Source organism: Macrotis lagotis, chromosome 1, assembly GCF_037893015.1.
Source record: "Macrotis lagotis isolate mMagLag1 chromosome 1, bilby.v1.9.chrom.fasta, whole genome shotgun sequence".
In the NCBI taxonomy this organism is placed as follows: domain Eukaryota; kingdom Metazoa; phylum Chordata; class Mammalia; order Peramelemorphia; family Peramelidae; genus Macrotis; species Macrotis lagotis.
The window spans coordinates 493,030,326-493,056,145 of NC_133658.1; the positions used below are offsets into that span (position 1 = coordinate 493,030,326).

At 36.6% G+C, this 25,820-nt stretch overlaps 1 protein-coding gene and 1 pseudogene across 4 annotated transcripts in view; one reads left to right on the plus strand and one right to left on the minus strand.

The window, feature by feature from the left end:
- Positions 1-4,863: 4,863 nt before the first annotated feature.
- Positions 4,864-25,820, minus strand: part of LOC141504886 (serine/threonine-protein kinase Nek1-like) — a 43,720-nt pseudogene continuing 22,763 nt past the window's right edge.
- Positions 12,011-25,820, plus strand: part of TMPRSS2 (transmembrane serine protease 2) — a 204,249-nt gene continuing 190,439 nt past the window's right edge. For 2 of the 4 annotated variants that reach the window (XM_074213845.1, XM_074213842.1), the window contains exon 1: positions 12,011-12,113. The gene's annotated coding sequence lies outside the window, so the exon portion shown is untranslated. Of the gene's footprint in view, positions 12,114-12,152; positions 12,451-25,820 lie in introns of those variants that run through there. The other 2 variants (XM_074213843.1, XM_074213844.1) reach the window with 2 other exon arrangements.

Here is a 25,820-nt window from a genome sequence, read left to right on the forward strand (position 1 = left end):
TCACAACACTGTTAATCCTAGACAATAGAAGACAATTATCTTCTCAATGAAATGGTAGCAGTGGGATTCAGCAGCCCTCTGGGTATCTGAGAAACCTTTTTTTTAAAGGATCACAATCCTAATCTCCTGGAATGAGGAAGGGACTAAAAAGGGTGCCCCTAAAATTGTCTGCTTCACCCAAACCTGTTTTCATTACCATTGGAGGTAAGGATCCTACCCTCCAATTGCAATATGCAAAATGTACAAAAAGTTTTGTAAAGAGGATTCTATTCACCATCAGTACATGGAATGTGTACATGTTTATGGACAACAAGAAAGCCAGTAGACCTGAAAGATGAACAACTCTTGTTGCAAGATAACAATAGCAAGAGTGAAACAAAGCTGGCAAATGAAGATCAACTTAAAAAACTGGAGCTAGATGCATGTTTTTTTTGAGTTGTTGCAGTGATGAGGAGTGCTGTGAAGTTGGCTTGGGTTTCACTATCAAAACTAATCTAGTCAATAGGCTTATATGTCTCCCCAAAAGAGTGAATGACAGGCTTTTAACAATGTGATTGCTCTCACTACCAGGAACCCTGATGAAATCAAAGAAAGATTTTATGAAGATCTAGAGAACCTCATCACCAATGTGCTGAAAGAAGATAAATTTGTAATTCTGGGTGACTTCAATGTAACATTCAGACTGTCCAACACAGCAGGGAATCCTTAAGAGGAATGGAGTTGGAAACAGCAAGCAACAGTCACATACTGCTGAGAACTTGTGCATCTCATGACTTTCTCATCCATTTACCTAAACACAATAAAGTTTCTTGCAGCAAACCTTGACATCAAATAGACTATGTCATTGTAAGGAGAAGAAATAGGATGTGAGAGTGATAAAATTGCTATCTGGCACAAAGTGCTGAACTAATCATACTTATTCTCTCCAAGTTAAACATTCTCATTCAACAAAAGCTGTGCCCCCAAGGCAAGACAACTACCAGAAGACTTAAAGTCAACAGTTTAGAGCATTTCTCTGAGCCTGCTAATTTGGAGGGAAAGCTGAACCACTTTGTGTTGCCAACCACTGTTGGCAACAATAGAAGAGAAGAGGAAAGGGCAGCTTCCAGAGATTTGGTGTACAACATTGCATTTACTTATCTGGGCCAGAATCTTGACACAGAAAGACTGGTTTGATGAAAATGATGGGGGAAAATCAGATGCTGCTAAATCAAAAATGAGAACTCCACAGGGTTGATCAACAAGAGAGTGCAGAGTTTAAGTTCATTAAAAGCTAGGTGGTGCAGTGGTTAGAGCACCAGCCCTGGAGTCAGGAGTACCTGAGTTCAAATCTGACCTCAGATACTTAATAATTACCTAGCTGTGTGGCCTTGGACAAGCCACTTAACCCCATTACCTTGCAAAAACTAAAAAGAATTAAAAAGTCAAAGAAAAAAAGTTTAGTGCAAGGGAACTTAGAGAGATGCAGACTCAGTAAGAAGACAGATGACAATCAATACACTGATAGTAATAATGCATAATGCTTTTATGATGTCCTGAAGGCTATTTAATGATCCAAAGTCCTATGGTGCATCTCAATAGAGCTGATGGAATTATATTGATCAGTGATAAGGATGTGATCCTGGAGAGATAGGCTGAACACTTCCATAATGTTCTCAACAGGCTGTCATCAGCTAATGCTGAAGTCATTGTTCATATTACTTCAAGTTGAAGTCAATCCCTCCCTAGCAGAATTTAAAAAAAAAAGTTTTTGTTGTGGTGTAGATTCTATTCCATCTGAGATTTACAAGGCAGGAGATCCACTGACTGAAATTTTCCAGCTCACATGGTGGTCAAAGATGCCTCCATTGTCCATCTCTATAAAGGAAAAGGAAATAGGTTATCTGGTGACAATTACAAGGGAGACCTCTTTCTTAGTCACTGCTATCAAAAGTCTTGCCAGTGTCCTTCTTAATTGACTAATGCTTCACCTGGAAGATAGTGAGAGTCAGTGTGTCTTCAGAAAGGGCTGAGGAACAAATGACATGGTATTTTCTGACTGACAACTCTAGGAGTAATGCTGAGAGCAGAACAGAGATCTGTACACAATGTCTATTGATCTGACTGAGGCCTTTGACACTGCCAGTTGTGGGGGCTCATGGAAAATCATGGTAAAATTTGGTTGCCTGGAGAAATTCACCAATATTGTATGTCAGTTTTATGATGGCATGGTCAACTGAGTTCTGGAAGATTGTTTTCCCCTTTCCCCTTCACCAAAGAAGTAAAGTAAGGCTGTGTGCCTGTTTCTATATTTTGTAGAATGATGTTTCCAGCAATATTGTCAGATGCCTTCAATGAGGACAACAATGACATTAAGGTCAACTACTGCACTAATGATAAATTATTTAACTTGAAAAGACAATGTGCCAAGGCTGAAATGGAGGGATAGTTGACCTAACACTTAACAAGAAAATAGAGGTTCTCCACCAATGATCACCACACTATCTATACATGGAACTATTGGTTATGGCAAATGGAGAAATTTTGAATGCTGTAGATAAATTTATTTATCTTGGCAGTTTACTTTCCAGTGATGTACACATAGATACACATTGCCAAAGATAGCTCAATGTTCTGGAGGCTCTAAAGGAAAGAGCGGGAAAGGAAAGATATTAGATTTCTTACCAAAGTGAGGGTCTACAGAGCTGTTGGGCTGACCTTATTATAGTATGTCTCTGAAATCTAGATAGTCTACTAGTACTTTGCCAAGAAAATGAATTGCTTTCATTTGAATTGTCTCAGCAAGATTCTGAAAATCAACTGGCAAGATAAGGGACTTGGCACTGAGATCTTTTCTCATTCTAATCTACCAAACATTCAGACTCTACTGCAGAGAGCACAACCTTGGTGGACTAGTCATGTTGTTGGAATGCCAAATGTACAGTTTCTTAAAAGACTGTTTTATGGAGCATTCATACAAGGTAGGTGCTCAGATGAAGATCAGAAGAAGTGATACTAGGATACTCTCAAGATCTCTTTGAAGAATTCTGGAATCAATTGTGAGACAGGTATAGGACTGGTACAGGACTGCCCATCATGGCATGCCTACATCGAAGAAGGTACCAGGCTCTATGAATAAAATAGAATTGCAGTAGCTTTAAAGAAACATGAGATGCACAGATTTAGATCCATCTTCACTTCAAATGTTTAAATGGACTATCCATGCCTGAACTGTGGTAGAGCCTTCCAAGCTTGTATTATCCTGATCAGTCATAGTGAGACACATTGTATTTTGACTGCAACATAGTGATGTCCTCCTTTGCTCCTCTGAAAATGAAAGGCAACAACTAACTAAAACCAACTCCAGTCACTTCCTTGTCATTTTCCAGAATTACTTTAAGAACTCTTAATTGCCCTCCCTGCATCTAATTCTTTCTTTATCTAATCCATCCTCCATACAGATGCTAAATTGATGATTCCCCCCAAAATGACTATGTTTATTCCTTTCCTCAAGTAACTCCAATGACCCTCCATTGACTTTAGGATCAAATACAAAGTCAACTGTTTGGTGTTTTAAAATCCTTCTTAATTTCATAACTGACTGATGACCTATTATTGTTTTTTCCCTTATGCATTAAATGCTTCAGGTATTCTTAGTATTCTTCATTCATGATATCCATATTTTTTTCTATCTTTGCACTGCTTTTTGTTTCCTTTGCCTGGGACTCTATCCTTACTTACTTAGTATCTTTCTTTGTCTCATCTCAAGAGCAGCCTCCTTCAAAAAGCTTTCCACTTAATGTCACTGTATATTAATTTTTTATATAACTTGAATTTACTCATCTAAACTCCCTTAGTAAAATATAAACTCTTATAGAGACTTCACATTTTTATATTAGTATTTCTAGCACCCTGCATTTACTTGACACATGTTATTGTCATTCAGTTGTTCAGTCATGTCCGGCTCTTCATGACCCCATGGACTATAATATGCCAGACCCTTCTATTCTTCTCTAACTCTTGAAGTCTGTCCAAGTTCATGTTTGTTGTTTCCATGATATTATTTAACCATCTCATTCTTCTCCTTTTCTCTTTGATCTTTCCCAACATCTAGATCTTTTCCATGAGTCTTAACTTCCATTACATGACAAAAGTATATAAGCTGCAGCTTCTGGATTTGACTGAATTAATTTCTTTACATATTGACTTATTTGACCTCCTTGTTGTTCAATGAACTTTCAAAAATCTTCAGCACCCCAATTCAAAAGTGTGAGTCCTGTGGTACACAGATTTTCTTATAGTCCAACTCTCACAGTCATATATTGCTACTGGGAAAGCCACAGCTTTCACTATACAGACCTTTCTTTCTTTCTTTTTTTTTATTTTTTATTTTTGCAAGGCAAATGGGGTTAAGTGGCTTGCCCAAGGCCACACAGCTAGGTAATTATTAAGTGTCTGATACCGGATTTGAACCCAGGTACTCCTGACTCCAGGGCTGGTGCTTTATGCACTACACCACTTAGCTGTCCCCAGACCTTTATTTCAAGATGGTGGCTCTGCTTTTTAGCATGCTGTCCAGATTTGTCATATCTTTTTTCCAAAGAGCAAGAGGCTTTTAATATTATGGCTGCAGTCACTATTTGCAGTGATCTTTGAATCCAAGAATATTAAATCTAAAATGGCTTCTATTTCTTCTTCCTCTATTTGCCAGGAGATGATAAGACCAATTACCAAGATCTTAGTTTTTTATTTTTATGTTGAGCTGTACTCTCCTGTTTCACCCTTATCAAGATGCTTCTCAATTCTTCTCTATGTCATCAGAGTGGTATAATCTGCATAACTGAGATTATTGATAGTTATCCTGGGAACCTTCCAGTTTTCAATTCATCCAACCTGGTATTTTTCATATTGTATTGGTGACAATATACAGCCCTGTCGAACTCCTTTTCCAATCTTAAACCTATCAGTTGTTCTGTGTTTGGTTCTAATTGTTGCTTCTTGACCCATGACAGTCTCTACTATTGACGAGACATTGGCACTACAAAGATAAAGATACAATATTTGTACTCATACAGTTTGCACATTATCATACATATACAAATAATTATAATACAGAATAGACTGTGATGAGTGTAAGGTTATGATGAGTGCAAGAGTTCAAGAATAGCTTTGGATTATGGTGGGGCAGAGTCAAGATGGTGGCATGAAGGCAGGAATTCCCAGAAACTCATTCCCCAAAAAACTCCAAAAGCCATCAAATTATAATTTTAGCCAAAATCTAGAAGGGGCAGAACTCACAGAATGAGTGATACAATTTCCCAGTCTAAGACAACTTAGAAGATCTCCAGGACAGGTCTGTTCCACTGGGACTGGAGGTTGGAAAAATCTGCAGTGCAGCTACAGCATAGTTGGGCTGGACACCCGGATCCATGGCAGAGGGGGTGGTTTAAGCATCAGGAACAGCTGGAAGGAATGGTGAGAGAACTCTGCCATACCAGAGTGAGTAAGGAGCAGAGTTCCTGCCTCAGAGCAGCCCTGCAGTGGGAACCTGCATCAGGAGTTGGCAGAGCCATGCAGCACATTTGGAGCTTTCAGCCCATAGATGGTAAGGGAATGGGGGGAGACTGCAGACATTTCTCTGTTCTCCCTGGGTCAGGATTCAGCTATTTGCCCACACTCAGATCCAGGTGGCAGTTTGGGTTTCCACACTACCATAGCTTAGCAGGGACCATCCTCACAGCTCCAGGGTAGAGGGGAGGGCCTGAAGCCTCTCATAAAACCTTGGAGGTATTAAGATTCCTGTGGATTGTCCCCAAACCTCCCAAAGCCCTGGAAGTGCCATAAATCAGTCATAGGTTGAGGAAATGAGCAAACTACCTCAAAAGAAGAATCAGACCATAGAAAATTACTTTGGTCCCATGGAGGACCAAAATACATACTCAGATGATGACAAAATCGATGCTTCTGTATCTAAAACTTCCAAGAGAAATAGAAAATGGACTCAGGCTATGAATGAGCTCAAAAAAATAAAAGCAATTAAGGGAGGTAGAAGAAAAATTGGGGAGAGAAATGAGAATAATGCAGATAAATCATGGAATCCATGTCAGCAACTTGGTGAAAAAAATACAAAAAAAATACTGAAGAAAATAATATGCTAAAAACCAGTTTAGGAAAAAGTGACACCAAAGGGGAAATGAGGAGAAGAATACCTTAAAAAAGTGAAATTGACCAGCTGAAAAAGGAGATATAAAAGCTCTCTGAAGAAAAAAACTCCTTCAAATTCAGAATGGAACTAAAGGAAACTGATGACTTTGTGAGAACCCAGGAAGAAATAAAACTGTACTAAAAAAAAAATAGAAGAAAATTTGAAAAATGTGAAATATCTCATTGGAAAAACAACTGTCCTTGAAAACAGATCCAGAAGATATAATTTAAAACTTATTGGGCAACCTGAAAGACATGAACAGGAAAAGAGCCCAGACTTCATTTTTCAAGAAATAATACAGCGAAATTGCCCTGAGATCCTAGAAGCTGAGGGTAAAATAGAAATTGAGGGAATTCCCCGGTCACTTCCTGAAAGAGATCCCAAAAGAAAAACTTCCAGGAATATTGTAGCCAAACTCCAGAACTCCCAAGTCAAAGAGAAAAAACTAAAAGCTGCCAGAAACAAACGATTCAACCATTGTGGCTCTATAGTCAGGATTACGTAGGATCTGGCAGCATCTACACTGAGGACTCAGAGGGCTTAGAATATGATATTCTGTAAGGCAAAAGATCTTGGTTTATCACTGAGAATCAGCTAGCAAAACTTAACATCCTCTTTCAGGGGAAAAGATGGACTTTCAATGAAACAGGGGACTTTCAAACTTTCCTATTGAAACAACCAGAGCTGAACAGAAAGTATGATCTCCAAATTCAGGATTCAGGTGAACCATAGAGGAGGTAGATGAGAAGGACTAACTATGAGGAACTTAATGATGTTGAACTGTTTGTATTCCTGCATGGGAAGAAGATACTGATAACTCATATGAACTTTCTCATTCATAAGAGCAGTTTGAAGGAGCATATATAGAGAAAGAATAAGAAGGAGCTGAATATGATGGTATAATATAGTAAAAAAAGATGGAGTCAATGAGTGATAAAGGAAAGTACTTGGAGGAAGGGAAAAGGAGAGGAAGAAGGGGCTAAGATATTTCACATAGGAGTCAAGAGGAAGCTCTTACAATGGAGTGGAAAAGGGGGAAGGCAAGGAGGAATGAGTGTACCTTCATTCTCATCAGAAATGGCTCAGAGAGAAAATAACATACACACTTAATAGGGGTAACTCTTACCCTAAAGAAAAATGAGATGAAAGGGATGGGATAAGGAGGATGTGGGGGGGGGATGGGTAACAGAATAGAGGGAAGATCGTGGTAGAGGGTATTCAGATACAACACACTTCTGAGCAGGGACAAGGTGAAAGGAGAGAGAGTAAATGAGAGTGGGAAGGAAGAGTAGAGGGAAATACAGCTAGTAATAGTGACTGTGGGAAAAATATTGAAGCAACTTCTCTGGTGGACTTATGATAAAGAAGGCAACTCATCCCAGAAACAGAGCTGTTGGAATCTGAACATAGACTGAAGTACATTTTTTCTCTCTTACTATTCTTGGGTTTCTCATCCTTTTGTGGGCAGGGGGGTTATGATTACTCTTACAACAAGATTATTGTAATATCATAAAATAAAAATTAAAAAAGAATAGCTTTGAAGATAAAGCTAAGATTAAGGCATCTAATTTGAACCTTAAGAAAAAAATAGATTGGAGACAAAGAAGAAGTACATTCTAAGCTTGGAGAACAGGCTACACAGAGTCAGGAAATAGTTGGAGAATAGTTTCTAGTCTTTTTTGGTTGGAATATAATTGTTAAACAACAAAATATAATTGTATCAATAGACAAACTCAAGTAAAATAAGAGATGAAATAACTCTACTAAGGAAATTATCCAAAGAGCAATAAAAATGATGAGAGGTCCTGTGACATAACAACTAGAGAACTGACCTTGGAGCCTGGAGGACCTGGCTTTCAAGTCTTGCCTGTGACACATACTCAGGCTACGTGACCCTGTGCAAGTCAAAACTTCTAGGTAACTAGAACTCTAGGTAACTCTTTCAGTCTATAAATTGCAGTGAAGATGCAGGTTTATATTGTTAACAAGAATTTTTTTTTTGCTTTAATGCAAAGACATGCAATAAATATACAAGGGAATTGAGCTTCCCTGGATGTGGTCCCCTCATCTCTACCTTGTCTAGTCAGCAGGATAATATTTTGTGCCTCAGAGAGTTTTTAGAAATTCACCATGTCACATGGTGGGCGAAGTTCTTTATACCTTGAACTGACCAGAGTCAATCAAGTCCCTATCAGGTCAAATTTTGTTGCCTTTTTGGGAAAACTAATCCTAGTTTTGGGGAATTGGGAACACTGTTAGTCTTTTACAGTATTATTCTATCTCCTTTTTGGTGTTTTTTTCCTTTTGGTTTTTTTTTCTTTCTGTACTGACTTTATTATATATATTGGTTTTTGCAAGGCAAATGGGGTTAAGCAGCTTGCCCAAGGCCACACAGCTAGGTAATTATTAAGTGTCTGAGGCCAGATTTGAACCCAGGTACTCCTGACTCCAGGGCCGGTGCTTTATCCACTACGCCACCTAGCTGCCCTAAACCCACATTTTTCAAAGAAGAAAACTGAGACCCAGGGTCTCTCAACTAAACTTCTGGGGCAGAATTTGAACTCTACTGCATCATATCACCTCAAACATTTCTCCTTTCTTTATGTTAGAAAATAATATGTTGGAATTAATCTAGGGAGGAGAAGCTGCTTTAAAAAATAGAAACTTTCATGAGAAAAGATGGTCTGCTCATAGAGATATTTGGAACCATACTTTAATAAAAAAACACACTTCTTTATATAAAATTGAGGCAAATTCTCATGTCAGAGAAATTTTATATAGACGAGTTAGAAATCATCTCAGACTATCCCTCCAAAGAGAACAACAGTGAATTAATGATATGCCAAATATACTACTGGTAGGTCCCACAATTAGAAAAGAGGGTAGATTTGGCTCTGATCACCAAGCCAAAAGATAAACATATATACAGATGGATGAACCAATAATGATATAATTTTATTAAGAGTTTATTTTGTTTCAGACCCTGTGCTTGATTCTGAGTAATTTCTAAAGGTCAGAAAACTTGGAGAGACAAGCACATGGTTGTGAGATTCAATGGGAAGCATTACATTACTCACTTCTATAATTCACTTTGGAGCAGCAAGGTGACTCAGTGAATAGAATGCTGGGTCTGGAGTTAGGAAGACCAGAGTTAAAGCAAGCCTCAGATACTCATTAACTGTGTGACCCTGGTCAAGTCACTTAATCTCTACCTTAACCCATGAAGAAGGAAACGACAAATCTCCAGTCTTCTTTACCAAGAAAACTCCATGGTCAATTGATATGGTCCACCTAGTCATGAAGAATCAGATGTGAATGAGTAACAATACAGAGCAATCAATTCTATTATTGAGAACAAAAGAGAATAAAGTCACCTGTCTAGTCAAAGAAATCCTTGGTTATAGAGACACCTAGAGGTGAACTAACAATTGAGAAAGCAGATAAGGATAGTATGGGAAAAAAAAGGTCTTATAGACACACCCTCAAGCTGCACCTGCCCATCATTAGTCTAGAGTTCCAATTTCTGACACCAGTTAGCCAAAATTAGACAGATACTGAAGAGATTGCAATTAAAAGTCTGTCTGCAAAGAAGGACTCAACCTCCACTGGCTCATAAGCATCTTTTCAAGTATGGACGCTGGAAGCAAAACAAGGGAGTCAAGCTGAATATACAGATTCAAAGGCAGAAACCTTAGGGGGATTAAATGAGTGATAGAACAGTGCAAATAATTTTTCTCAGAAAAATAAGAGACCAGGGAATGAAAGTCACAGAATTCTTATATAGCTCCCATCTGGACACAATCAGAGGAATAGATCAATCTCTTAAAGTTATATTTTAGGTGGTTACATATATATATTGGATGCATTTATATAAAAAAAAAAATTCAGCCTTAGTTATGTAGAAGCTGAGGTCTCCTAAACCTACATTAGGTAAAGAAATGAGGAGCTTGGGAAATAGATTACCTCAAATCAGTACTTAAGAGAGTTTTTAAACAGGGGAATGGATCCTGAAATATTTGATTCTGGAGACTTCTCAGGACCAGAAGAATAGAAAGACTGGTTGAGGCAGAAGCTCAGAAAGAATACACATGTGTTCTCACTGAATGAAAATGGGAGGTACTTGTGGAGAAGCCACAAAATCCAGCTTACTGACTCATGGCGGTCCCAAACTATTGGGAAATCATCTAAAAGAGTGTTTTGTTTGGCTTCTTCTTTAGGGAAATAGATCACCTAATGCTACAAATGAGGATTGATCTCTCTGGCTATTTCTTATGTACTAATTGTAACTGCTGCTAGGGCCATGCTGGAGCATAGTGACAGAGTTCAGTCCTAGCCTCTTATGGGAGGTTTGAGGTCCCTTTTCTTATACTCTTTACATTTTCCTTCTCTTTTTCTTTCTTTACTGCCTTGGGGAAAATTATTTTGTTTGGGTTTATTTTTTGTCTAGGGTCTCCCCAAGGAGGACAGTAGAAAAGCACTCAATGTACAATAAGAATTTGGTATGGAATTTCCTTTATAAAAGTTGTACAAGGATAAATTGATGAACCTTAAGTAATTACTATTTTATGACATTTTTGACTTTTTTATATTTTCTCAGGAGGTTGAATATCAGAACATGAAGTTGGTACTGCTAAATAGATATTTTATTTTTTACCTTGTTCTGTACTGTACCCCTCAGAGTAAATGATTTCTGGCATGCTAGGTCAGGGCTTGGATTAATCATCTTGTAAATCTTTTCTGATTCAGAAAATCCCTGGAGTATAAATCAGTTCCAACTCTTGGGACTTAAGATAACCAACCTTTGGAACTCAACAATTTGCCTCCAAGACTTGACATATCCATTCCAGGATTTCTGTTTCAGCATCAATGATTTGGCAAAGAAGCACAAAACAGTAAAAAAATGGCCAGAGGCTTAGGTTGACCCAACTTAGTTGAGTCCCCCTACCCTCATTGCCACATTTATGGTATAGCTGGAAGCCTGTGGAAATAGAACTGACAGTATCTGCTTCTGGAATATGAGATAGTTTAGGGCAGATCACTCACTTTCTTTTAAATATCCATTGAATCAAGGAGTCTCTTGAGATCAGATGTCAATAAGGTCACTTCATTATTCCCCCAAATTCTTCTGAACTTAGACACACATGGCCAGAGGGAAGAATCTATGGACTTCCTAATCTTTAAAACTTGCATGCCATAGCAAATATGGTAGTTATCCACAGAGATGACCAGCTCTGCTCATGCCCTATGGCAGTTATTCAAGATAATCATGTATGACTTCAATTTACTGAACCTGTTTTCTCTTTTGTAAAACAAGATGATTTAGATGATTAAGGGTATATTGGGTCTCATTAACCCATGGCTTCAAGTCAAGAACTTGAACCAACTTGAAGCCACTATTAGGTCCTAGATTGGCTGTATAAATTTAGCAATTTTCGTTCAAATGGTTTAGGCAGAATTATCAGGTGACTCATAAGCACTTTAAAAGTGGAGTTGGGGAACTGAGGTAGAATTGGGGAATGGTTTGCTCTGATCACAGGCAGGTAGCCCTAATACAGAAGCAGTATCTATCCTCAGGTAAGGACTTTCACAAGACTTTCATTCGCGAAAGGGCTCCACCACCTTCATTCTTCCAGTTTCCCTGGGCAACTTACTGACCTGTCCCAAGACTAGTGAAACAGATGCCCCGGGCTCCAGTGTCCAGGCCCGGGATCTTCTCAGGTCATTCCTGGGTGTGTGAAGCTATGTGAGCCTGGGCGCCACCTATCAGGTAAAAGACCCAGAGAGCTGGGAGCCTAGGAAGGAGGAAGAAAGGCTAGGGAGGAGGCGGAGGAGGAAGTAGCCTGAGGGCTCCTGGAGCCGCAGTAGTTGTGCGAGTTCACCTGTGCTTTACCGGGGAGGAGTCGGGCATAGAGTGCTGTCCGCACAGCAGGTAAGTGATACCTGGGGGGGGAAATGAAAATAAAAAGAGACTTACCTGTCCTGCCCGCGGGAATCGAGGGCACAATCTGAGAGCTGCTTTGTGGGTTTGTTTGGATGTCCTGGGTCTAGGCTGGGCTGGAGGCTATTACTTCGAGGGGTCCTGTTTCTCCTGGAATAAACACAGAGCTCCTTCCCAAGCACGCCTGGACAGAATAGGAATTACTTAAAAACCCGACATAATCGCGACTTTGGGGGACGCATAGGTGAGAAAGGAAGGAGCTAGTGGATCGCTTTTGGTGAAATGCGACTATTCTGGTTAAACTTATTCCACTAGTCCCAGACTCGAGGTGCGTAGGCTCAGGCCCTCCCGGTTTTCAATCCCTAAGGGAAGCTTTTCTACCCCTTTTGGTTTTACTGGGGAGGGGGAAGGTGAAAGGAGCTTGCCTTTTTAAAAGCGAAGTTAGTAGGTAGTGGACCCCCCCCCCCGAAAAAATCCTTTTTGTTTCGAGTGCCTTTTGACTGTGAAGATTTTGGCTCTTGCTCTGAGGTAATTTGCAAGAGAAAAAGACCACTTCCTGGTGAATGTGGACTCTGGTGGGTACATTGATTCTTTTTTCCCCCCTCGGTTACCTCTGGATTAGCAACAAGGGTGAGAACTAGATTTTCTGGCTGATCTGGTTGTTTCTTTTGTGGAAAATCTCAGTGGGCAGAGATGCCAATGGATGTTACGTGAGTAACTTTTGCTTTTTAGTTAATACTCTATATAGGTCATTTAGTAACTTGTTTGATGCTATCAGATCTGTGCTTCAGTGAATGGGCAGAAGCGGTCTTGTGAAACGTGTGGCCCCCTTTGAATGGTTCAGTTTGGGTTCTCTAATTCCATGACTAAATAGAAATAGTTTGTGTAATTGTCCTTTGTGGGATATCGTTTGGGGCTAGGTAGGAAGATGTTGGGGATGGTGGTGGAAATAACCCAAAGGATAAGCTTTTGGCTTAGCAGAACAGTTTGAGTCTCTTGGTTCATTTTAAATTCTGAGGGAGCCTTTTAGAGGTGTTTAGTTACTTGATCAAATCAGAGAAAAGGATAGACTGCCAATAAACCAATCTCTGGTTAGAGGAATGCCATTTATTTCAATATGTGTTTTGTCTGAATTTTTTTTAACCTTTGAAACTTAGTCCCTTGAAAAGGGGGTCAGGTTGACTCTCTAAAGGGGGAGAAGACTTGGTGTGGCAGCATTTTGTGAATTGTAAGCCTTCCTCCTTGGAAGAGGAGCCTCGATAGTTATATTTCTGCTCTAGTTTGACTACAGACCCTTAAATCTGATTTTCCACAGGAATAATGTAGCAATCCTGGAGTATCATTGAACATAAGACATGGACACTTTAACTCGAAAGTACTACTGAAGATTGTTTTTCTAAACATCAAAGATTTGAAACTATATAAATCTTTCAGGATCATTGCAAATTCCATTGTTAAAGTACTTTTGGGAATGTTTGTTTCCATGGCTGACTTCAGTTACTCTTTTCACTGGGCTATAGACAAAGCTTTTTTGGAGACTGGGGCATGTGTTTGCATGTACCCTCTCCTCTCTACTCAAACAATGAAACACACTCTCTCCTTCCCTACTCTCCTTTTGTGACCTTCTCAGGAGGATTTATTCTTCTTGACCCCTTGGGTCTTGCTGGGGTTTCACAACCTATACAGAAGAGGAATGGAAGGAATTAAGGAAACGAGTATTTAATCACCTACTTACTATATGCTTTTTGCTAAGGATTTGACAAATACTATCTCATTTTATCCTCATAACAATCCTGTGGGTTTAGCATTATTGTTCCTATTTTGCAGTTGAGGAACTTGAGGTAGATAGAGGTTAAGTGACTTGTCCAGAATCACAACTAGTAAATGTCTGAGACTAGGTTTGAACTCTGACTTTTCCTTCTTAGTGCACTCCCACCATCGGTTACTTTTAGATCTGAGAGGATCCAAGTGAATTGTTTTGAACAGAAATGATGAAATGACCCTTTAGTAAAATCACTTTTAGACATTTTTTTTAATATTAACTGTGATTTCAGTGATATTTGGATCTCTAGGTAAAGAACTTCCTTCATCTGTACAGATCTACAATTTCTTTAATTTGTAATCTTATGCAGGGTCATATGGGCAGGCTAGATATGTCAGAGGAAGAATTTGAACCTTTATGTCCTTTGGACCTTATTCACTTTACCATCTCTTTCTTGAAGGTTGTGGTGCTGGTGTTGATCTTTAATTCTCCTTCAGCCTTTCATTTCCAAAGACATTATTCCCATTGCATTTCATGAGTTTTTTTTCCCAATAGGTAAGATAATGTTAAAGTGATCCTTGGAGAGAGGAGTATTGACCAAATAGTGTTTGTGTGGGTTTGGAAGAAGGTTGGGAGCTTCTAATAGATATTGGAAAAAATAACTATTGTATAAGATTAAGACTTTAGAGTTGAAAGAGACCACCATCTGGACAAATCTCCCTCCTTCAATATGTAAGGGAACTGAGGCTAAAGAGATTAAATGACTTGCCTAAAAGAAAGTATTAGAGTAAGCCTATTGGCATCCAGATCCTTCAATTTCACAATCAGTAGTCTTTCCACAGTATCACAGGTTGAATTAAGTAGTGTCTTGACTTGAGGTTTATAGGCTTGATTGTATATGAACTTCAAGACTTTTCTTGATTCCCAGCTTCAAGTAAACTTCTAAGAAAAAGGTATTCGAAGTGGTTGTGGGGCAGTATAATTTAAGCCTCATTTCTAATAATATTCTATACTTGGTTATTTTGATCAGGCCACACTGTCCATCAACCTTCCTGCCTTTGGCATATCCAATTTCATCTTTTTTCAGCATGCAGAGATATTTATTTTAACCTCAATCACATGCTTTATAGTCCTTTATCAGTGTGCAGAGGTATTTATTATACCATGAGTCACTTTCATTGGGTAAATCGCTCTGTGTTCTATTTCTTATCAGTTCTTTTCTTTTTTTTTGGCAAGGGAATTGGGGTTAATTGATTTATACAGCTGAAAAGGTCAAGTGTCTAAGGCTGGATTTGAACTCCAATCCTGTCCCTGTTCTCTAAGTTTATATTTTTGTTGTTCAATCATATCCAACTCTTCATGATTCTGTTTAGGATTTTCTTGGCAAAGATAATGGAATGGTTTGCATTTCCTTCTCCAGTTCATTTTACAGATGAGGAAATTGAGAGAAACTGGATTAGGGACTTGTCCAGGATTACACTGCTAGTGTCTGAGCCTAGATTTGAACTCAGATAAGTCTTTCTGACTCTAGGCCCAGCACTCTTATCTATTGTGGCATAGAGCAGCTGAGCTAAGGTCTTTTGGGATGTCCTAAATGAAGAAGATTCTAGTTTAGCTGAAAAAGATAGAAAAATTATGGGAAATACTGATAGGTGGGACGTACAAAGCTGTCTCTTTTATGGAGTCTTTTTTTTCAGATTCTCCATCCCAGCTGATCCAGATTGAGGGGATAGTGATTGTATTTCCAGAGCTTTTGGGGTACCTTATCTGTTAGTACAAATTATTTTTTTAGTCTCAGATTCAAACTGTTATTAGTAATGATCATCAGCAAGGAGTTAATAGATACTTTAAAAACAATATTTTCCCAATTACATGTAAAGACAATTTTTAGCATTTATTTTAAAAAATTGAGTTTCAAATTCTCTTAATAGCCCCTCTTCTTCCTCCCCACCTCAATATAGGTTATACATATACACTCATGTAAAACATATTTTCATATTAGTTATGTGAAAGAAAACAGACAAAAAACCCAAGAAAAGTAAAATGAAAAACTATGGTTTAATTTGCATTCTGACTTCCATCAGTTCTTTCTCTGGATGTGTGTAGCATTTTTCACCTTGAGTCCTTAGAATTGTCTTGGGTCATGGTACTGCTGAAAATATTTGCTTACATGTGATCATCATACAATATTGCTGTTACTATATGCAATGGTCTCCTGATTCTGCTCACTTCATTTTGCATTTGTTCTGAGAGCATCTTGCTCATCATTTCTTTTTCTTCCCTTTTTTTTGATGTGAAACAGGATTTTAAAATTCAAAAGGAAAATTCAAATCCTCTTACATATTGCAGTGTTAATCTGCAACATTTATCTAACTTATTTTTCTCAAATAATCTGCACAGTAACTTTCTAAATATTTTTTGCTATTTTTTGTTTGCTTTTTTGCAAGGTAATGGGGTTAAAGGACTTGCCCAAGGTCACACAGCTAAGTAATGATTAGGTATCTGAGGCAGGATTTGAACTCAGGTCCTCCTGACTCCATGGCAGATGCTCTATCCACTGTACCACCTAGCTGTTCCTTATTTTTGCTATTTTTGAAATCATTAGTAGTTCCTTCCATCAATATTTTTTCTAAGGGTTGCTCATCATTTTTTATATCACAATAGTATTCCATTCCAATCTAATACCACAATTTGTTCAGTTATTCCCCAGTTGAAGGGCATTCCCTGAATTTTCAGTTCTTTGCCACCACAAAAAGAACTGAATAGACACTTTTGTATCCCCTACATGTTAGGACATAAGCCCTTGACCCAAAGAGCTGAGGAAATGACACTAAGGTATAACATCAGAGAACAACTCAGTAACATGAAGTTTTACTAGGTCCTTTTGAGGCTTTTCTTAGCTTTAGTATTTTATTACAAAGTGCTAAAACTTAGTAAGATTAAGGTAAGCTATAAGGGAGCCATAATAAAGGAGGTAACTTGAGTATAAAAGGATTATATTGACTTGGTTTTTAATGTCAATTAGTTAAAGTCAGTTTTTGGTGATTTGATAAATATGAAATTAAAAAGTCAAAGAAAAGGTTTTCATCATGTAAATCAGGGGTTCTTAACTTTTTTGAGTATGTTATGGACCTCTTTGACAGTGCAGTGAAGCTTTATGGACCTTTTCTTGGAATAATGTGTGTTGGCTACATTCATAATTTAAGGAAATACTAAAATTTGAGAGGTTAGTGAAGATAAATTTTTTTTTCCAACTTTATGGACTCCAGGGATAACCCTGTATGTGTTTTCATGGTAACAACTCTTTTTCATCAGTCACTTAAAAACCATGGGGACAGCCAAAGAGAATGCTGGGAGATGAGAGTTTTTTTTTTAATAAAACACATGAATTTAATGAAGATGAAATTGAAGGAATTATTATTATTTTTTAAGAAAGATTTATTTATTTTGAATCTTATAATTTTTCCCCAATCTTGCTTCCCTTCCCCCACCTCCCACAAAAGGCAGTCTATAAGTCTTTACATTGTTTCCATGGCTTGTATTGATCTAAGTTGAATGTGATGAGTGAGAAAACAGATCCTTAAGGAAGAAACATAAAGTATAAGAAAGAGATAGCAAAATTACATAAGACAATTTTTTTAAATGAAAGGAAATAGTCTTTGGTCTTTGTTCAAACTCTACAATTCTTTCTCAGGATACAGATGGTATTCTCCATTGCAGATACCCCCAAATTATGCCTGATTGTTGCACTGTTGGAATGAGCAAGTCCTTTTAGATTGATCATCACCCCCATGTTGCTGTTAGGGTGTACAATGTTCTTCTGGTTCTGCTCATCTTGCTCAGCATCAGTTCATGCAGATCTTTCCAGGCTTCTCTGAATACCAATTCCTCCTGGTTTTTAATAGAACAGTAGTGTTCCATAATGTACTTATACCACAATTTGTTCAGCCATCCCCCAATTGATGGACATTCACTGAATTTCCCATCCTTTGCTACCACAAACAGGACTGCTGTGAACATTTTTGTACAAGTGATGTTTTTACCCTTTTTCATAATCTCTTCAGGGTATAGACCCAGTAGTGGTATTGCTGGATCAAAGAGTATGCACATTTTTGTTGCCTTTTGGGCATAATTCCAAATTGCTCTCCAGAAAGGTTGGATGAGTTCATAGCTCCACCAACAATGTATTAGTGTCCCGGTATTACCACATCCCTTTTAACTTTGAGCATTGTCCTTTCTAGTCATATTGGCCAGTCTGAGAGGTGTGGTACCTCAGAGTTGCTTTAATTTTGCATTGCTCTAATAATCAGTGATTTAGAGCAATTTTTCATATGACTATGGATCGCTTTGATTTTCTCATCTGTAAATTGCCTTTGCATGTCCTTTGACCATTTGTCAATTGGGGAATGGCTTGTCTTTTTAAAAATTTGACTCAGTTTTCTGTATATTTTAGAAATGAGTCCTTTGTTAGAAATACTAGTTGTAAAAATTGTTTCCCAATTTACTACATTTCTTTTGATCTTGGTTACAGTGGTTTTATCTGTGCAAAACCTTTTTAATTTAATGTAATCAAAATTGTCTAGTTTGTTTATAATGATGTTTGTAGTGTATTGCTTATAGAAGAGCATGGATGTCGATGTCACTAGATCAAATAGGATTTGGAAAGTGGGGTGTAAGAATAATGAAAAGTAAGAAGGCAGCTCAGTTGTGAAGAATTTGGAATGCTTAAAAGAAAAATTTTTATTTTCTTTTAGAGGCAATAGGAAGTCCTGGAGAGAGAGAGAGAGAGAGAGAGAGAGAGAGAGAGAGAGAGAGAGAGAGAGAGAGTGTGTGTGTGTGTATGATGATTGGACCTGAATGATGGCAGTGCCAGAGGAAAAAAGGGGGAGTATTCAAGGGATGTTGTAAAGGTGAAATCAATTGGCCTTGGCAATAAATTGGATATGGGGAATGACAAATAGTGAGGACTCTTGGGATGACTGCTAGTTTTGGAGCATGAGGGATTGGAAGTATGGTTTTACCCTATACAGTATTGGGGAAACTTTTCCTTTGAATTCTTATGGGGTATAGATCTAATAGGGTCAAAGGGTATGTGCTATTGTTAGTATAAAAAGAATATTTCTTACTAACTTTTGAGTTATGTGGCCTAATATAAGTGGAACTATAAGTGGATAGGATGTATGGCAGAAGGAGAAAAAAACAGTTGTTTATAACAGTTGCAGAGATGAGAAGGATAAATCTCTTTCCTTCTCAGGGAAAGATATGGAAGTGTCCTGCTGTGTCACAATTACCATTCCATAGCTTTACTGATACCCTTGATATCTCTAAGTTTTTAAACAGTATTTTATTTTTTCTAATTATGTAAAGACAAATTTGAACATTTGTTTAAAAATGTTGAGTTCCAAAGTTTCTCCCTCCCTCCCTCCCAATCCTCCCTCCCTCCTAGGAGAGTAGGCAATTTGATTAATGGTTTTATATACATATGTAATCATGTAAAGCATATTTCCACATTAGTTATGTTGTTTTTCATATCTTAATAGTATTTTTCCTAATTTCAGCATTTGTTTTTGTAAAATTTTGAGTTCCAAATTTTTCTCTCTCCTCTCCAAGATAGTAAGTACTCTGATACAGGTTATATACATGCACAACCAAGTTAAACATATTTCTATATTAGACTTATGAAAGAAGAATAAGAATAAAAGGGAAAACCACAAGAAAGAAAAACAAGAAATAAATTTTAAAAAGTGAAAATGGTATGCTTTGATCTATATTCAGATTCCTTAGATCTTTTTTCTGGATGTGAATAGCAGTTTTCCTGGAGTCCTTTAGGATTGGCTTGGATCACTGTATATCTAGGATAGCAAGGAAAAAGTAAATTATGCAGAATTGTCAGTTTTATTATATTAGCTTAGCCTATCAATAAATTATATCAGCTTAGCCTATCAATAAGTAATTGTTATTTTCCCAATAGTTTATTTGTGTGAAAAATATTTTGTAATTGTGTTCACATATTTCCTGGGTTTGTTTTGGCAGGTAGACTGTCAAGTATTTTACATTGTCTATAGTCATTTTAAATGGAATTTCTCTTTCTACTTCTTGCTGTTCTTGCTCATGAAATATGGAAATGCTAATGATTTATGTAGTTTTATTTTATATCTTCCATCTTTGCTGAAGTTGTTAATTATTTCAGTTGGTTTTTTAATGAGTCTTTAGGATTTGGGGTAGTGAGGTAACATAGTGGATAGAACACTAGCCTTGGAGTCAGAAGGTTCTGAGTTCAAATGTAGCCTCAGGCACATACTAGCTGTATGACCTTGGATAAGTCATTAGCTCTGATTGTATCACATCCATATGGCTTTGGAGGAGAAAGTGAGGCTAGTGACTTAGCACAGCACCCCTTCACTCAAATCCAATTCATGTGCTTTTCATGGTATCACCTCCCATAATATCACGGGCTACTTTGAGAATGAATCATCATCATCATCTTTAGGATTATCCAAGTGTACCATCCTATCATCTGCAAAGAGGATAGTTTTCTCCTCTTACTGCTAAGGTCAACTTTTTTTAAACAGTATTGAATAATAGTGGTGATAATGAGCATTCTTGCTTCACCCTTGATCTTACTGAGCAGCCTTCTAGCTTATTCCCATTGCAGATCATGCTTACTGATAACTTTTTTTTTTTTAGGTTTTTGCAAGGCAAATGGGGTTAAGTGGCTTGCCCAAGGCCACACAGCTGGGTAAGGCCGGTGCTTTATCCACTATGCCACCTAGCTGCCCTACTGATAACTTTAGATAGATAAATAATCATTTTATGGAAATCACCCTTTATGCATATGCTCATTAGTAATTTTTGGAATGGGTGCTGTAATTTTGTCAAAAGGTTTTTCTGTATTTATTGAGATAATCATATGACTTCTGCTGGATTTGTTATTGATATAACTGATATTTTTGTTATTGATAATATTGATATTTTTCCTGATATTTAACTGGCTCTGCTTTGCTAATATAAATCCTATTCATCATCATGCATATTATCCTAGTGATAAATTGCTGTGATCTCTTTGCTAATATTTTATTTAAAATTTTTTGCTTCAGTATTCATTAAGGAAATAATTTTCCTTATCTCTTTTGGTTCTTCCTGGTTTAGGCATCAGCACCATAATTGTGTCATAAAAGGAATTTAGTTGGACTTCTTCTTTGTCTATTTCCCCAAATAGTTTGTATAATAATGGAGTTAATTTTCCTTTAAATGCTTGGTAGAATTCACTTGCAAATCTATCTTACCCTGGGGAATTCACTTCTTATTGAATTCTTTGATGACTTCTTCAATTTCTTTTCCTAAAATGGAATTAATATTCAATTTCTTCTTTTGCTAATCTGGGCAATTTTTTGTTGTAAATATTCATCCGGTTCATTTAAATTGTCAGATTTATTGTAATATATATGTGCAAAATAGCTCCTAATTATTGCTTTAATAGCCTCTTCCTTGGTGGTGAATTCACCCTTCCATTTTTGAAACTGGCAATTTGGTTTTCTTTTTAATCAGATTAGCCAGATTTATCTATTTTTTCCCATAAAACTAGTTCTTAATTTTATTTATTAGTTCAGCTGTTTTCTTGCATTCTTTAAATTCTATAAATCCTTTGATTTTTCAGGATTTCTAATTTGGTATTTAAGTGAGAATCTTTAATTTGTTCTTATTCTGTCTTTTTTAGTTGTATGCCCAATTTATTTATTTAAGAATTTAGAGGGATGGCTAGGTGGCACAGTGGATAGAGCACCGGCCCTGTAGTGAGGAGTAACTGAGTTCAAATCCAACCTCAGATACTTGGGAATTACCTGGCCGTGTGACCTTGGGCAAGCCATTTAACCCCATTTGCCTTGCAAAAACCTAAAAAAAAAAAAAAGAATTTAGAGAAATGAATTTTTCCTTACTAGTGCTTTGACTATATCATATAAATTTTGATACATTGCCTAATTGTTCACATTCTCTCTAATCTAATTATTGATTTTTTTCATAATTTGTTGTTTGATCTACTTATTCTTTAGGATTTTTTTTAAATTTCCAATTAATTTTTAACCTGTATTTCCATGACCTTTTATTAATTTTTTATTAAATTTTGATCTGAAAAGGATGCATTTAATATTTCTACCTTTTTGCATTTGAGTGTGAGGTTTTATACCCTATCTAATACAAGGTCAATTTTTGTGTAGGTGTCATGTAAAGCTGAGAAAAAGGCATATTTCTTTCTATCCCTATTCAGTTTTTTTAGACATCTGTCACATCTAACTTTTAAAAAATTTTCCTTAACTTCTTTCTCATTTATTGTTTAGTTTCTGAGAGGAAAACTATTGACAACCCCCACTAGTAAATTTCCTGTTTCCTCCTGTAATTTATTTAGCTTCTTTAGAAATCTGGATTTTTAGTAATGATTATACTTCTGTCTATGGTACCTTTTTAGCAATATGTAGGTTATTTCCTAGACTCTTTTAATTATCTAATTTTGCTTTTGCTTTGTCTGAGATCATGATTACAACCTCTCTTTTTTTCCCCTTTAGCTGAGGCATAATATATTCTGCTTCAGACTTTTACTTTGTGTATGCCTCTCTGCTTCAAATGTTTTGGTTGTTGCTGTTGTAAACAACATGAAGTAAGATTCTGGTTTTTGATATACTTTGCTATTTGCTTCTGATTAATGAGAAAGTTAATCCTATTTGAATATATAATTTACTTTTTTACTTTTTTTTATTTTTACAAGGCAGTGGGATTAAGTGACTTGCCCATGGACACATAGCTATCTTGGGGTTAGATTTGAACTCAGATCCTCCTGACTCCAGAACTGATGCTCTATCCATTGTGCTACCTAGCTGGCCCCTCTTTCTTTTAAAATGTTATTTTATTTTACTTTTTCCAATTACACGCAAAGATAGTTTTCAACATTTATCTTTTTGTGTGTTTTTGAGAGGCAGAAGAAAAATTGGGAAAAGAGATAAGTGATGCAAGAGAATTATGAAAAAAAAATCAACAGCTTGGTAAAGGAAACATAAAAAATGGAAAAAGATGTACCAAAAAAAAAATCACTGAAATCAACTCCTCAATAAGGAGAATTGGCCAAAAGGAAAAGTAGATACATAATTCCACTGAAGAAAACAACTTTGAGGTACATTACTCTTATTAGGGATATGGAGCAATGTTTCATATTCATTATTTACAATTTTCATTTTGAGAATGTTCATTTATCCATTGGGGAATCATATACATATATATGTATATATATGTACACATATATTCCTTATATCTGTAAATATTTATTAAATATCTACTATATGACAAGCATAGTGACAAACTCTGGGGAGCTGAAGAAAGGTTAAAAGATGGTCACTAATGTCAAGCAGCTTGTGATCTAATGAAGGACATGCTATGAAGGCAACTAGGTACAAACAAGTTATAACTAGGAAAAATTTAAGATAATCAACAGAAGATATTTTGAATTGTAGGGGATTGACCTGTTCTTCCATACTATCTCAGCTATACATAAAAGTAGTCATATCCTTGATCTTGGTATCCCCTTCAAATACTCTACTTCCATATTCACGTTCTCTAAAATTCTCTTATCTGATCACAATCTATTATTATTTCACTTCTTACTCTGCTTTTCAACTTGAAGTCCTATTTTTTGTTTAAACAATAAGGTGCAATGCCTTGACCTCTCATTTCTCTCCTGGATCATTAGCTCTGCACAAGCTACACTTAGCTCCTTTCTCTACCTACATTGAACTCTTGGTGAACCAGTTCAATTCTATACTGTGCTCTTCTCTTCAATCTCTTGTCCCTTATAAAATGTTGGATCTTACCTGCCTGTGCCTCAATCTTGATTCACTCCCACATTCTGTTGCCTTTAGTTTAACACAAGTGCTACTAAATGAAGTTACAGAAAATCACAAAATCATTCTGACTGGTTCACTACAAATATATGTTACAAAACCTCAACTGTTACAAGTTATTCTCCATAATTAACTGGCTATTTCACTCACTGTAGTGGTACTTAGAAACTTTTTTTCATCCTCACACCTCCCCAGCCTCTCCACTAACCTTCTCAACTGATAATCTTGTCTCATTTTACTGAAAAAGTTGAGGCCTTTCACCAAGAGTTCTCTCTTCTCCCTTATTCTTCATCTTGAAATCATTCTCATATCTTCTGTCAGTATGCCCTTTGTCTTATCTTATATGAAAAAGAGGCACTTCTTTGTCAGGGCTAAACCCTCTATCTACAAGTGATCCCATTTTATTCTTGCCTCCTCTAAAATACCTATTATTTTCTCTCTCTCCTGGTTATTTCCTGAGCTTGTTTGGTTGGTCCTTCTGACTCAAGTCTCTCCTTACTCCAATTCATCTTCCATGCATCTGCCAAAGTGATCCCCTGTAAATGTTACTTCCCTATTGCCTCTATGATCAAATATAAAATCTGGCATTTAAAACCCTTCATTAACTAATGCCTCACTCCCAGTCTTTCATACAATATCCTCTTCCTCTTTATCCCTACCTCATATTATATGATCCAGTGATCTTGGCTTTTTTTTTTTCTATTCTCCATAGTAGATATTCAATCTCTTGACTCTGGGTATATTCATTGGCTTTCTCCCATGCATGAAATTCTCTCCCTTTTCATCTCTTAGACCTCTTGGCTTTTTTGGCTTATTTCAAATCCCAGATAAAATTCTGTCTGTTACAGGAAACTTTCCCCAATTCCTTTTAATTCCTTTTGTTATTCTTTATATATGTTGTTTGTACATTGTTATTTCCATATTGTTTCTCTATTAAGACTGTGAGAACTGTGAGAGCAGAGATTGTCTTTTACTTTTCTTTGTATACTGATATCTTTGTACAGCAACTTGTACATAGTAGAAATTTAATAAATGTTTAGTGACTGACTGAATTAGCTGAACATTCCTGTATTACCATATTAAACATTGCTTGAGCTCAGCAGGAATGCAGTAGAATTCTGAAGGAATGAAGTTTTCACCAGACAGAAGACCAGGTTGGATGATGATGATGATGATGATGATGATGTAATGACTTTTTCATTTTTAACCTCATATTTTTATGGCATAGAACCACATGTTTTAATTCATTCCTTACTTTGAAAGTCTTTAGAATGCAAAAAGCTGTTGATAACAGATATGGAAAAAGTCATGAAATATGAAGTAGAATTATATTTTTCAAGTGCATAAAAATATTTTTGTGTCAGTTGACATTTGGTTGTGTTTTACTAATGTTGACTAATTCTTGCATTCCTCCTACAATATCTAGTTGATACAGGTCAATAGTTTTTTTTTAATTAAGACTTCCTTTAAAATATTTAACTCTGGATTAAATTTTTTTCCCTTTGGTAGCTCCTATAAAGCAAATTAAATTTCATTTGCAGAATTTGGGTTCTTGAAGATTTTTATTTTATTTTCTCTTAATTTAAGTAACTTAATTTTTTTTTACTGAATCTGCCTTTTCTTTTAAATTCTCAATTGTATTACATGTAGTAGATTCTATTAATAGTGGCAAGTTATTCTCTAAGGACTGCTTTGCGTGACATTTAAAAAGATTGACAGATTTAAATAATGCTAGCTAACATTTTATTAACAAAAGAAATGGTCATGACTGTCTTTCTTGGACTAAAGATGACTTATGGTGTGGATTCTGTTTATATGCCCTTGGAAAAGGAGGTGCACCTGAGGGTGGAAATCAACTCTTTTTTTTTAAAGATTTTATTTATTTTGAGTTTTACAATTTTTTCCCTAATCTTATCCCCCCTCCAAGAAGGCAATTTGCCAGTCTTTATATTGTTTCCATGGTATACATTGATCCAAATTGAATGTGATGAGAGAGAAATCATGTTCTTAAGGAAGAAACACAAAGTATAAGAGATAGCAAGATCAGAC